The 16,181-nt window shown below is 39.1% G+C and overlaps 1 long non-coding RNA gene across 1 annotated transcript; it reads left to right on the top strand.

Annotated features, from left to right (window-relative positions):
* Positions 1-1,437: 1,437 nt before the first annotated feature.
* On the top strand, positions 1,438-11,119 carry LOC311064518. The gene is made up of 4 exons (XR_014602708.1): positions 1,438-1,665; positions 3,995-4,093; positions 5,468-5,554; positions 8,743-11,119. It is a non-coding gene; the product is annotated as an uncharacterized lncRNA (long non-coding RNA).
* Positions 11,120-16,181: the final 5,062 nt, after the last annotated feature.

The following is a 16,181-nucleotide window of genomic DNA, read 5'->3' as shown; positions in this document are numbered from 1 at the left end:
TTTACATTGAGTGTAATTCCGGGTTTCACCAGATGGGCGCGTCACCACCGCCCATTGGGAACTTCCGACAGAATCGGCCACAGACGGCATTAAAACACTTCTTTATTGAAAGATATGGATTATTACATTAAACTACTACCCCGTAGCGAGAGTAAACATATGGAGCGTGGGGGTAAGCACCTTTATTTCCAATTTGTACATGTTTGGAGTGTCTACGGGGTATAGTGCTGAAAGTCCCTGTGTCCATGGGGGGTGAACCCTACAACTCTCGTAGATTGAAAACGTCAAAATACGTCTACGAGAGTTGTATAGTACAAATGCAAAAGTACAAATGCAAAATATAAGGTGCTTACCCGTTTGCCGTAGGTGTCCGGAGTATTTGTGCAATGTATTAGTCCATATTTTTCCAATACAAAAGTGTTTTAATCCCGTCTGTGGATTCCGATTCTGTCGGAAGTTCCCAATGAACGGTAGTAACGGGGATGAAAAAAGCCTTGTGAAAACAGTTTGTTTTGTTGCTCCAGCAGTTTCTAGTGGTTCCACCTCTCTCTGGAAGAGGTTGCACATGAACTCTGTGGTGAGGCGCTCGTTGACAAACACCCTGACAGTTTGCTGCTTCACGCAACAAACATCGCACTGTTTTTTCCAAAACACACAATAATATCTCCTCTCCCACCGACGTCGGGTATTCATTTGTCAATGTCGACAGCCGTAGAAACTCTAATCATGGGACCCAGACCCTTCTATTGCACCTATGACTGAGACCCATAGAGTTAGATGAGACCACCATGAAAAACAACACACACCTACTTCCGGGCACAGTGCTAAGCAAGCGCATGCGCATTGTGCAATGAAGGATCCAGGCACTGTTGCCGTTTCCCACCTGGTGGAGGAGGTGTGTAACTGTCACAGAAGATAGATACTGTACACCAGGGGTCTTCAACAGGGGGTCCGGGACCCCTAGGGGGTCCTCCTTAGAGTTACTACAGGGGGTCGGCCAAATCTTTGTGTGATATTATTATTATTTTTACCTTAACCACTTGAACCCTAGGCTAGCATCCCTTTTCTGAGGAGAACTTTAGCCAAAAATAGCAAATCTACAAGCTCACAACGCCTCGCGCTGGCTGGCTCGCGGTGGCTGGCTGTATGTCTGTCTATCTATCTATCTATCTATCTATCTATCTATCTATCTATCTATCTATCTATCTATCTATCTATCTATCTATCTATCTATCTATCTATCTATCTATCTATCTATCTATCTATCTATCCATCTATCCATCCATCCATCCATGATCCATCCATCCATCTAAGTATACGTGCTGCAGAGTCAGGTTAATAATTTGAGGGCGCTTTAAAGAATTTGCACTGAGAAGATAACATTAAGAGTTATAATATACTCCCAAGTCCAACCTGTGGGAGGCAGAAATGTGTAAGGCATCCAGTCTGCGGGAAATTACATGAAGAATAAGAAGAAGGACTTGGTTGCTTGTTTCTCTCGTGAAACCTGGCAACACTAGCCGTAGAGCGCAGACAAGATTATAAAGACAAACATGGAGAAAGCTTCATTCCAGGGTGTAAACAACAACAACAACAACAACAACAACAACGCGCTGGAACCCATACCTCTATGGCTGGAACCAGTGGTCAAGCTGTATAGACTGGGTTTGTATAACACTGTGATGCTAACTTTAGCCTAGCGGCTAGCTTAGCAGTTAAACCTAACACTGTTATATATCCCTCCAAGATATTTGGACACAATCTGCTCTGTGTTATTATAAATGATATTATAGTCTGTGGTTATAAACGGTGACTTATGATATTTATTTAAAAAACAATTAAACTATTGACATTTAGCTCCGACTGCTCGGGCCCAAAGGCCAAGAAATTAAGGCCTGATTTTATTATAATATTCATTATAGGAATATATTTTTTTAATAGTGAAAATAGCCGATCTACAAGCTCACGCATGGCAAACCTGTCAGAGGATGAAGTATTAAATAGGAAATTAATTCATGAAAAAAACAACACATTTAAAATGATGACATAATGAGGTGCAATGCTTTATGGTCCTGGAGATACGTTTCTGCCCTATTAGTAACAATATAATATGTTCTGTTCCTTTGTGTCCTTTAGTGATAATCATACATTAAATTGAGTATTATGTTATATTCCTGTGTCTCCTGTAGTGACACTGATTATGAATGTATTATTACATTACAACTAAGTAGGCCATATATTAGGGCTGTCATGATTGGAGTGTATGTTGCACAGGGAAGATATGACAAATAACTAAATATACAAAGAAAATACTGACATATTTTAACAATTTCAAACATTTTAAAATAGGTGATTAAAAGCTTACAACGCGTCGCTTAAGCTTGTAGATCTGCTATTTCGGATTTTCTTTTTTATATTTGAAAATGTATGAACATTTTTCAACATTGAAATGATTATGCTAAATAATTGCGATTATCTCAAATAATTACGATTAGACAAAAAATAAATAAATGATATGGTCTCATCTCATGCAATAGATTAGAAAACCATTCAGTGTTTTTTTTTCTAAGATTTTATTTTGTTTTTGTTGCTTTTATGCCTTTATTGATAGGACAGTAGGCTGACAGGAAATCGGGAGAGAGATGGGGAGTGACATCAAAGGCCGCCGGGATCGGGACTCGAACCCGCGTCACGCTGTCAGTCTACTTTAGAGCCTAGGTGCCTGGACCGATACGCCAGCGGTCCAGCCATTCAATGTTTTTACACTAATTATTAACAGGATCTCAGGCTCAAAGAGCACAGAAGCAGCAGAGAAAGATAATGGGAAGTATTTGGACTTGTATCATGCCAAACCAAAGTTTTACCAAAGTTAAACATCACTTTCAAATGATTTTCACTAGCATAGATGGGAGATACTATTGCACGCAAATTGCAATATATTATATACCCATCCAACACACAGACCCTCTTATAGATGGTGTATGTCGAAGCTATTTAATCTGTTTAGAAATAGCATTAACCTGACCATTACATGCATGAACCTGACAAGCCTTAAAATAGCAGATCTACAATCTCACGTGTCATATCATATGACACGTTATGAGCTTGTAGATCTGCTATTAGCCATGAATGGTAAATGATGCCACAACCTGAACCATCAACCAAGTTGATATAGAAAAGGTAAATAAAATACTGTATTTTCTAGTTTTTTTTTGGAAAAATAATTAAAATATTAAAATAACCATAATTATCATAATTTATCTGGAAATCTCATTTTGGAAAAAAACAAGAAAACATGCGAGAAAATCTTATCGTAAACCCAGTATCATGAATCGTATTGAAACATGTAGGTTGAGTGAATAACTACATTCCTTGTGTTTGATTGTGTTAACAAAAGAAGGTTGCTTCCCAGTCTCTAAAAACACTCAAAAAATAAAGTAAGAAGGAAAAAAGGAAAGAAAGAAAACCACTCTGTGCCGCTACAAGACCACAGTGAACACATGCGTCTCGCGGGAGCAAGCAGTGAACTATGCTCCGGATGCAGGCAATAGACGGCTCCGTCTTTAATCCAACAATACATCGGGCTCATGAAAAGTAACTACCTAGAGTAGGTATATGGGAATATATGGGCATAAAAGTCATGTATTGAAGTTATAGCAGTGACTGAGACAACAGGCTGAAAAACAAAGCCAAGTGACAGCTGTGTAAGTAAATGTGCACGAGCGGGCATGTGCGTCCGGCGTCCGCAACTGGTCGTGGCCCTCATCAAGTCACCTTTCGTCCAATGCGGCCCTTACCCCGAAATGACACCCCTGACCTAGACGATTTAATAAAAATCATTACAAAACACCAGTACCATAGGAAAATGATGTGAAATTAGGTGTTAATGTTTTATTTATTTTTTAATCTTTATGTGTTCTGCTGGCCCAGAGGGTTCAAATGGTACTTCCAGGCCAGCGGGCCATTTATAACATCGATCCCTGCTTCATTTCAGACCAAGCAGTGGAGTCCAGCCTGCAGGTGGAGATGAGTTCTCCAGAATCAGCCAGGACCATTTCTATTAAACAGGAACCTGAAGAACACCTGTACCTCAGTAAGTTTCATGCTCTCACTCTTTCTTTCTTTTATTCTGTTGTGATGTTCTGTTCTGTTGTTTTTGATTTATTGAAACACTTTGCAAAAAGTACAGAGGTACAGTTATACAATAATGCTAAAAGGATAACACAATGTTTCCATTGTGGTCCTGTGTATTCAATTCATCACGACATACAGTACATTCAACCGCTTTCCAGTCAGAGAGAGAAAGACAGAGACAGAGAGAGAATTTACATGCATTGAGCAGTCGTTTTCATGCAGAGACTTACACATCTCTCTCTCTCTCTCTCTCTCTCTCTCTCTCTCTCTCGCTCTCTCTCTCTCTCTCCCTCGCTCTCTCTCTCTCTCTCTCTCACACACACATTATGGTGAGGGTTCAGCACCAGGTAACAGAGGTTAAGTTGCACTCAGCAGAACATGAATTGTATGATTAAGCTTTTTCCTACTTATCCTTTGAAACATGAGAGAATCAAAAACCACACACTTTGTTGTGACCTACCTGCACTGGACATTAAAATATACACGTTGATCTAGTCGACATGCATTGATTGGTGAATGGTTCAGAACCACCGTGATGGACAGCGACATGCCAGCACTTAGTGAACCAGAACAAAAATCATGCAAAATACAAATTTCTGTCTTTAAACTCTAAACTTTAGAGTAGATAGATAGTTGATAGATACTGCGGCCTAGAACATTACAAGGCAAGATTGACACAGCTGAACAGCGAGGGGATAGCGACAGACACAGCTGAACATGAACTTGATTAAAATAAGAAACACATGGGGGGACGCAGTCTAGGGATGCAAGTCATTGATTCAATAATTAATCAATAGTTGGTTTACCTTATCGATTGATTAATTTATAAGCAGTGATTTTCCTGTACAAACTAGTACAAACTGCATTGTAACACCTGAGATGGAGACAATGCTGAAACCTTTTGTCATCTCGCTAGCACCTTCAGCGATCATACCAGCGACAGCCGACAGGTTGTCACGGCACTCCGTTCTCATTGGTAATAAAGGGTTTATTATTATGATTAGAGAGAGCAGTAACTGTATTTATGGTGAAATAAGAATGGACTTTATTGTGACATTTGACAGGTTTACAGGTGTAATGAAGTGGGTGAAATTATTTTTTTTCCGGTTCACGCTCCACCATTTTGTAGTTTTTTGAGAAGAGAGGATCAAGGTAGAGCAAGAGCAGGAGAGTAAAATAAAACGGGTAAAAAATCGAATCAAAATGACTACATTAGCCAGGCATGCCACATGGGTAGCTCTGCTCTGCTCGTATGCAAACAGATGGACACAGCGACACGCTCTGTCCTTTTTATATTTTATATTTAAATAAATACATGTTTTCCTTTCTCCAGCCCTGGACAGAGATCAGCATCGACAGATCGATCAAATGTTTGAAGAGGAAAGCGATGAGGAAGATTTCCATGGATTCACTGACTCGGGTATGGAGGAGAAATGTATTAAAAGAAAACTAAATGTAAAAAAAAGAGCCATGCTTTATATTCAGGGATTCTGCCAGACCAGTTCAAACTCGGTGCTCCATGTCGGTGCTGACATAAAGTCAGCCATTAACAAACGTCCCTTCACGCTCCGAGCGTTGTAATAGCTTTTTTCAATTTCAGCTCATTCATTCCCTGTGTGTTGCATCGAAAAAACGTCCAGGCCCGGACAGTTGCGTAACCGTCTGGGCACCGCGTGTCGCGGGTTCGAGTCCCTTTGCTGCATGTCACTCCCCATCTCTCTCCCCATTTTCTGTCAGCCCACTGTCCTATCAATAAACACATAAAAGCCCAAAAATCTAATCTTTAAAAAAAGAAAAAAAACTTTGCCTGTCCTGCAGCTCCCTACCTGCTTGCTCGTCTCTCACTGCAAATTAATTACAAAACAATCTGTGAAAACATTGTTGTATGGCCGGGAATAAAAAAAGAATAGCAGACCTCAAAGCTCACATGTCAGGATGAGATGCGTTGTGAGCTTGTAGATTTGCTATTTTCAAAGTAGATTAGCTGCAGCACAAATGTATGTGCTGTGCATATGCCAGCATAAACCTAATGCAGGGCTAACAGTAGCAGAACCTAACCATTATATGTCTACTACAGTTATTTTTATAATTATAATGACAATTGCTTCCTAGAAATGTTTAGTAGCTAGTTATCTAGTTATGTAATATGTATTTACTTACACATTATATGGAATAGGCCCAGTGTACTGGCTATTTCTTTTTTCTTTTTTTTTGTTAATTGGAAAACAGAGTACAAGAATAGAGCATGGAGACAAAAGGGCCCTTAGATGTCCTTATCAGGTACTATCCATATTCTATAGTATCATAATAGTCTATATGCACCAGAGACAAATACTCTTACATCAGTAATCCATAAAAGAACAGACAGGATTTGACCATTTCAGCACCACGGACAGAGACACAGGGCAGCGTTTCCTACAGGAGAAAGTGTTGTCTAGGTCAGCGGTTCTCAAACCTTATGTCAAGGACACCCAAATTAATGTATGTATATATTATGTATTTGGCCGTGGACCCCCATCTGAAAATATTTTGTGCCAGGGACCCCCATACAAATCTTTCAAATGTCTTTCAAGATGTCTTAATAATAGCAGATCTACAAGCTCACAACGTGTTGTGTGTTTGTAGATAGGCTATTTTCAATATGGCCTTTGTATATGGGTTAAAGTGGTTAAACTAATTTTGATGAAGTATTAATATATTTTTCTGGGGATGCCCTGAAACCCCCTCAAGGACCCCTGGGGGTCCCTGGACCCCAACTGGTTTAGTTGTTAAGTACCAGAGTATGTATAACACAATAAAAAATATTAACAGAACATGATTTGTAAACAACAAAATATAAATATATAGAATTTACAAATAATTTGATTGCATTATGAAAATGTTAATCTACAACATGATTGAAATACCTGATTATTCATGACAAGATTACTGATAACAATTAGCCAACATAGTTGACATAACAGATTTTACAGGAGGTCAAATCCATATAGCAACCAAGCAAACAGGGAATAGAAAAAATAAACCAAACAAAAGTTATCAGGGAATGTGTGATAATGGGTCTGACATAATGTGACCTGGTCAATCAAAACATCCTTAAATTTGTTCTGGTATCTTCGGTTGTTGTGTCTCGAAAGTCATCCGACCGATGCACTTAAAACTTGGCATGTGTATCGCTGAGCACCCAGGGGAGTGATGTACCATGTGGAAAGTAGGTCAGACAGGGTTCCCGGCAAACCAATTTAGCCTCGGGGGGGAGGCTAGACCAAAGGGGTGTGTTTTCATCACACACACGTCCAGTGCACCCTCACAGGAGGAGAGCGTGCTACGTGCACCAGGGCTTCAAAGTCAATATCAAAATGTAGATTGTTTTAACCACGTCGCAAACGCCTACCTCGCGATAATGGCTTGTTTTAATCCTTCTTTACCCGTGAGTCACTTTACTTAGAAAAACTTCCAAAACTATTTAACTCCACCACGGGCAGGCGTGTGCATGAGATGAGCACGACTGCGTCCGCTAGCACGATAACATAATGTAGTTGTGTTTTCCATCATCACACCAGCTCGTAAAAAAAAGTATTAATTGCACGTGTGTGCACAGGTCTCACAGGTCTCTCCCCCTAACCTCCCTCCTGCAGGAAACCTTATAAATCCACAAAGTTGTCTCTCTCTGGAGATGTGGAGATATCTCTGTCTGTGTCCCTTTTATACCCATACAGTAGGTGGCCAGTGACTTTGACCAGTTTCACTTTCAAAACCTTTGCATCATGCATGTCACACAAACGGAATGCGATGCGTTGTGTTGATATAACAAGTTTGTGCATATAGATTCCTATCTACAAATCTACCATTTAACTCCCACAATCCACATTATCAAAACCATTGGCGTTGTGTGCCGCATTCTGTCTGTGTGACATGCATGATGCAAAGGTTTTGAAAGTGAAACTGGTCAAAGTCACTGGCCACCTACTGTATATGGAGATGCCTGATGTCATCAATAGGACATCATATGACAAGTACTATGATAATGGGTACTGCACTAAGTACTCTGATATGGGGTACAACAGGTACTCTGACAACAAGTCTTTTTTTTAAAAAGGTATTTATTGGGGGCTTTTCTGCCTTTAATTGATAGTGTACAGTAGAGATGGACAGGAAACAGGGAGAGAGAGATGGAAAGAGACATGCAGCAAAGATCGTCGGGAACGGTACTCCAATCTGCGATGCGCTGTCAGGCTACATTAGAGCCTAAATGCTCGGAGCACTAGGCCAGCGGTCCAGGCCTTGTGAAATGCTTTTAAATACATGGGGATCTGTAAAGAAAATAACCTCTCATACTCCATGTCAACACAATTGTCCCTGTAAACTAATATTATTACATCAATAATTATCAACTTAAAGAATACATTTATTTCCTCCTGTAATGTGTGCCATGATCCTCCAAAGTCCAAAAGGTTTGATGAATGTGAATAACTTGAGGTTTAGAATTGGAGCTTTTATTTCCTTTTTTATTTCCTACCATAGGTACATATTAACAAGAAAGGCTGTCTAAAGAAAATGAAATCAAGTTCAAACATTAAATGTTTTTCCCTCATTTTATCTTTTGCCCAGACTTCCTGCACCTCCCTGTGTGTAAAGAGGAGTTTTCCCCTGATCAGCAAGAGAGGAGCACAGAGGAACAGGATGAACTATTTCAAAGACCAACGGGGGCTAATGGGTCAACGTTGACATTAAAAAGTGAAGATGATGAAAACGGAGAGACAGAGCCTCTAGCCAGCACCTCAATGGAACACATGAAAACACAAGCGTATATAGAGTACTGGGTAGCATCACAGCCATCTGATGGTGATGACCAGCTCCTCTCCTCACACTGTTCTGAATCTGACAATGAAGACAGTGATGATTGGGAGGAGAGCAGGGAAGGTCAGTCAGCTTTAAACACATTGAAATCAGGCCCGGCACAGAAACATGTAAGTTGTACAGTTTGTAGCAAAAGCTTTTCTCGTAAGGATGGTTTGAAGTCACACATGAGGATTCATACGGGGGAAAAGCCCTTTACTTGTAATATTTGTGGCAAAGGCTGTGGTCTCATGGGTGATCTGAAAACACACATGAGGACTCATACAGGGGAAAAGCCCTATACTTGCAGATTTTGTGGTAAAGGCTGTAGTCAAAGTGGTCAGCTAAAAGATCACATGATGACTCATACAGGGGAAAGGCCATTTACCTGTACAGTCTGTGGTAAAGGCTATAGACAAAAGAAACATCTGAAGACACACATGAGAAATCATACAGGTGAAAAGCCCTTTACCTGTACAGTTTGTGGCAAAAGCTATACTCAAAATGAAACTCTGAAGACACACATGCGGATTCATACAGGGGAAAAACCATTCACTTGTACGGTTTGTAGTAAAGGCTTTGGCCGAATGGATCGTCTAAAAGACCACATGAGAATGCATACAGGGGAAAAACCCTATATCTGTAAAGTTTGTAATAAAGGCTTTGGTCAAAAAAACCATTTGAATAGACACATGAGGACTCATACAGGGGAAAAACCCTATTGTTGTACAATTTGTGGCACATGCTGTGCTCAAATGGGTGATCTGAAAAGACACATGAGGGCACATACTGGGGAAAAACCCTTTAGTTGTATAGTGTGTGGCAAATGCTGTAGTAGAATGAGTGATCTAAAAAGACACATGATGACTCATACAGGAGAAAAACCCTTTACTTGTACGGTTTGTGGCAAAGGCTGTCTGCAAAAGGGTGATTTGAACAAGCATATGAGGATTCATACAGGTGAAAAACCCTATGTTTGTACAGTTTGTAACAAAGCTTGTAGTCAGAGGAGTGAGCTTCAATCCCACTTGAGGACTCATTCAGGGGAAAAGCCCTTTACTTGTGCAATTTGTGGCAAATGCTGCAGTCAGAAGAGTAAGCTGAAAGAACACATGGTTACTCATACAGGGGAAAAACCCTTTAGTTGTTCAGTTTGTGAACAAAGATTCAGTCGAAGTGATAATCTGAAAATACACATCATTTCTCATTTTGAGGAAAAAAGCCCATAGTTAAATGTATTGACACATGTTTTGTTCTAAATGCATTTGAAAATGCATCTACATTCATTGAGGATTAATTCATTGCAAAACTGTTAAAAAAAATCACATTCAAATTTTCATTCTATCCATCACAATAATGGCACTAAAGGTACCAAAGCAGAGGAATCACAGTCTGACAACAGCACAACCAACAATCGTTCTCTCTGTTGAGTCTCATGTAGAACAATAGGAGTGAAAGAGTGACCAGATTTGTCAGGATTTAAATACAGCAACGCCCAAATATGGAGTGTGTTGTCTAACCTCAATGTGTCTTAATGGCACCAGGTGCAAATACATCGGTCACCAGTCATATAGCCAATATGACCACATGCCCATATATGGGCATATACTGATGACATCAGGGATCTCCATATAGGGGTATATCGGTCGGATTGGCAGTGCAACACAGGTGTGAGGGCCGTGTAGCGCCCGGACCTCTAGAAGGATTATGTTCAATGATGTGGAAAGTGGTGTAACGATACAGTAATAGTATCCATTTTAATTCTGAACTTCTAGTAAGTATATGTATTTATATATGTGTGTATATATACAGCTTTTATATTTATACACTGTATATATCATCAATTATGTGATAAGAGGTGTAACGGTACAGTAATTGTATCAATTTTAATTACAACAATCAAACTACTACATCGATATGTAAACACCACCTACTTTTTCGATGCAAAGAATCAATTGTATCAATACTAAGAACTTGTGCCTTGTATTTAGCAATGTTGAAACGTTAGAGGGGTGTAATTAATGCTGCATTCTATATCGCTACACTATACAATGTACACATCTATGTATAAATGTGTGGAATCTCTGTATCCGTGTCTGGGCGTGAGTTTGTCCATATGTGGTCAAATAAAATGTCTATGTATTTGCCAGTGATTCATTGTTTAATTATTTATATCCATAATAATGTTTCCTTTAAAAGAGAAATCCTGCACCACTTATACATTTCCCACAGATTTATTTTTGATAGTTACTGTATCGATGTCGTATCATATTGGAACAAATATCATTCATATATTGTATCGTCAATCATGTATCGTGATGCGTATCATATAACTGTTAAAATGTGTTGTTACACCCCAATGTAGCTTTTTATATTGATGCTAGAACAACTAGTTGTGGTTAATTGTACAGTTACAAGGCTCTCACAGAAGTACACATGTAAAAAGCCTGTTAGACTTGAAGTAAATTCTTTTCTGTGGATGGTTTTATATTTATTTTTAACATTATTTGTAGGGTTAGAGTAAAGCATGGTTTCAATGTAATTTTAATTATGTAAATGTTTCAAACTGGCAGTGTGCAGCAATTATTTTTGCCTTAATTGCTCTAGCTTCAAGTCCTTATACACTGGGAGCGACGTGAATAAATGAAACGAAAATACGACGCCATTATTTCTCATTAAACTATTAATTTGGTGATGCCTCATTCATACAGGTTGATGATTTTATTTGCAGTGAAAAATCCAACCCTTTTTTGCAAAAATGAATGTCGCTTTATCTCTGCGTTATTCACGTTCAGTGTGGATGTACTCATAACATAAACAGCAGTTTAAATGAATCACACAAAATAAACGCTCCCAGTGTGTAAGAAGCACATGACCCCAATGTGTGTTCATAGACATAGTAATCTAGGATCATAGATAAACCAAGAACCTATCATCAGTCTAAACAGTATAAAATCAAAAAGAAAATCTGTACATTGAAACTATACAAATTATAGGATGCCAGATCAACAAATGCACCTGGCATCTGTCATCATACATAACATGCTTCTTAATTACATTTTAACCTTTGCATAAGCCTGCAAGGTCATCAAGGCTAAGGCAAGTGCTATGGGCTAAGGTGGAGTCTAAAGAGGTTAAGTACAATGTAGAGTATGGATGCTGGAAACAGAAAATTTACTACCATCATGTTCCCTGTAGTAATCGTTTAAGTACAAGGTATGCATGATGTCAAATGAAGCAGCACTTGTTCCTGTATTGTTCACAGTTATCATGTAAGTAGAAGATTTCCAGAATTATAGGAGTGAATCACACCAATTGGTAAGCTTTCTGTAATTATATGGCACACATAAGCAACCAGTAGAGTTTTATTTTAATTTTATTTTCTTTATTTATTTTACAGGTATAATGGAAGAGATCCTTCCAACCATTATCCTGATAAGTTGAAATACTGGAGAAACGGTGAGACAGGGAAATGTGGCATCTCTTTCACTGAATTCACTTTCACTTGATTTATTCATATTTCACATTCTTCATACTGTTTGCATTGTCCCTTTTCTTATTGAACCGGCATGCTCTACAGCTGTATGTTCATTATCTCTAGACACATTTCCATTGTTCCTAGAACATACAAAAAAAGAAGGAAACAATTATAAATCCAAAACAAAACAACACACACAGTCTATGTGTCATTTAAAATGTTACGTTCATTTCCAAATATATTTGGCTAATACTTGCATCTTAACCCATTAAAACCAGGAAAGCATCTGTGTCATTTTAGATTTTTGCGTTTTTGAAAAATCTCGAAAGTGTGAGAGGCATTTGTAGAATCGGCCTCAGGTCTAAATGGGTTAAACTCATTTTTACAAAGATAAGTATCATTAGGACATGCATACAGTACAACAGGAATAGGAAATAAACATATTCAGTGTAGAATTAAGCAGCACTTGTTCCTGTATTGTTCACAGTGGTTATGGGGTAAGAAGATTTTCATAATTAAAGGAATGAACCACACGTCTTTTGATATACGTTCTGTGATGATATATAGCACACAAGCCACCTGTATAATGTTTAACTGGTAGGCCTATAATAGAAGAAATCTTTGCCTTTACAAAATACCTCAAAGAAGATGTTACAAGTACCGAGCTGTACAGCACCCATAATCAGATATATAATTATCCTGAAAAACAGGTTGAAATACAGGAGAACTAGTGAGAAGGGGAAATGTGGCTTCTCTTTCACTGGTTTCACTCTGTTATTATTTATTCACAACATTTCACATTCACCATATACTGTTTGCATTGTCTCTTTTCTTTTCTAACCAGCGTGCTCTACTACTGTATGTTTAGTCTCTCTAGAAAGACACATTCATTGTTCCTAGAACATACAAAATAAAAATTAAATCCAAAACGAAACACCACACATCTCTGTCATTTTCAATTGGCTCTATCATCTCTGCTCACAAGCTTGTCTATCACTCCCCCCCCCCCCCCCCCCTCTGCCTCAGGTTGAAGAGTGCATCCATCGCTGCATGCCTAGCTGACATCTCACAGTAGATGTCTTCTCACCACCTCAAGCTGAACACAGATAAGACTGAGCCAACTTCCTAGTGGCCTCTGTTCCAACTGCCAAGAGCCTGGGTGGTGTCCTGGATAGTCTGCTCTCATTCAATGTACACATAGCAACGGTCACACGCTCCTGTAGGTTTACACTTCAACTTTTGAAGGAATAGACCCTTCCTCACCCAGGAGTCGGCTCAGCTCCTAATCGAGGCCTCAGTCATCTCAAAACTTGACTACTGTACCTCCTTATTGGCCTCAGGGCATGCTGATCGGATCAGCTACTACAGGAAAGCTGTCTGAACCTTCCCTAAAATACCCGGTACAATGCTCCATACGTCCCAGACTCTGCTCTCTCCTGGCTCCCAAAACTGTGGAACAAACTTGCAGTCAGAACTGCACTCACTCCCAATTTTCCCTATACCCCTTCCTGCCACCTTCTGCCTTGATTGATGCTAGCGATTGACCTAGATATGGCTACCATGCAGACATATCTTGGTCACTAATTCTCATGTTTTTGTTACATAGGTTTGTTTTCTTGACCACAATGATAAGAATGCAATGTAGATAGCATGTTATTTAAACAGATGCTAGGTTGATTGTTTACCTAGTATACTATAGTTTCTATGCACAGATTATTTTTGATGGTATATTGTTTGACTGATGCTAGGTTCTTAGTTTACCTACCTAGTTTCTTGAGGCACTACACTGTATCTCTGCATTCTATCTATGTGATTACCTTGCTTATTGTAAATCGCTTTGGATAAGAGTGTCTACAAAATTCCTAAATTATAAATACATTTCCAAATATGTATTTGGCTTATATTTGCCTCTTCAATGCACTTTCACAAAGATACTAAGTACCTTGCTTATTGTAAATCGTTTTGGATAAGAGCGCTGTTAAATTCCTAAATTATACATACATTTTCAAATATGTATTTGGCTTATATTTGCCTCTTAAATGCACTTTCACAAAGATACTGGGTATTACCAGAGCATGCATACAGTACACAAGAGGACTAGTAAATAAACATTTACTGTGTTGTACTCTTGAAATATTCACAGTTTCTAATACCAATCAATAACATTATATAGCTACCTTACACCAGTGCTGTCAAACTAAGGCTGCATGCATTTTGCACGAGCAATGCGCACACACCAAACAAAAGATCATACATGTATCTGTTAAATTGTTCAACTAACAGAATGCAACCTTTTTTTTGTAAGAGTCCTTATGTTTTTAAATCACCCATTTGAATGCAGCCTCAAGTTCACAACGGCTTCTTCCACATATGAATGCTAACATCTCCAGATGGGTCTGCCAAAGAAATATCTAAAATTCATTGAGAGCCATGAGTCTCATTTATCTTTTCAGACTAATTATATACCCACATAATGTGCCACAAACTGTACAAGTAAAGGGTTTCCCCCAAGTATGGGTCACATCTTTTAGATGACCCATGTAACCACAGCCTTGCTACAAACTCAACTCATTTAATGCCATTGACGTGTTTTTTCCCAAAGGCTCTGAGTGCCATTGACGTGTTTTGGTGTTTTCAGTGTTTGTCCACCAGATGGCGCTGTTCGCAAACCAGCGATCACCATCTGAGTCCTTCAGAGGCACTGAGACCACTGATCACAAAAAAACACCACGTAGACTTCCTGTTTGAAAGAAGAAAAAAAACAGCCTTTTTCTCTGCTTTCTGTTGTAGTGGGGGAAAACCACTCATTCAACTGCCCATATATATGTAAGGACGATCGCATTCGCTGATGGCCGATAATATTCTATGATTTTTCAAAGGTCAGTGAAAACACTTGAAAATTGCTGGCACTGTGGCAACTAGACAATGTTTTTTTCTGGCACTGCAGAAATACTGCATGAATACTCATATCTTCATTTTTAATCAAAGTATTTGCCACAAACTACAACTAAAGGACCTATTTCACAGTGTGCGTTCTGATGTGTTTTTTTAGATCACACATTTGACTACAGCCTTTGCCACAAATTGTACATGTAAAGGGCTTTTCTCCTGTATGAGTCCTCATGTGTTGTTTTAGCTGTCCCCTTTGTCCACAGCCTTTGCCACAAACTGTACAAGTAAAGGGCTTTTCTCCTGTATGAGTCCTCATGTGTGTTTTTAGGTCACTTTTTTGACCACAGCTTTTGCCACAAACTGTACAGGTAAAGGGTTTTTCCCCTGAATGATTCCTCATGTGTTGTTTTAGCTGTACCCTTTGAGCAAAGCCTTTGCCACAAACTGTACAAGTGAAGGGTGTATCGCCAGTATGAATCCTCATGTGTGTCTTTAGATCACTCAATTGACCACTGCCTTTGCCACAAACTGGACAAGTAAAGGGTGTATCCCCCGTATGAGTCACCATGTGTCGTTTAAGTTGACCACTTCGAATGCAGCCTTTACCACAAACTGTACATGTGAAGGGCTTTTCCCCTGTATGAAGCCTCATGTGTTCTTTTAGATGACTCATGTGAACACAACCTTTGCCACAAATTGTACAACTAAAGGGTTTTTCCCCCGTATGTATCCTCATGTGCATTTTTAGATCACTCATTTGACCACAGCCTTTGCCACAAACTGTACAAGTAAAGGGCTTTTCACCCGTATGAGTCTTCATGTGTTTCCTCAGACAACCTTT

The sequence above is a fragment of the Gymnoscopelus microlampas genome (assembly GCF_963454915.1).
Source record: "Gymnoscopelus microlampas genome assembly, chromosome: 17".
NCBI classification, from domain to species: Eukaryota; Metazoa; Chordata; class Actinopteri; order Myctophiformes; family Myctophidae; genus Gymnoscopelus; species Gymnoscopelus microlampas.
This window is presented reverse-complemented; position numbering and strand designations above follow the sequence as displayed.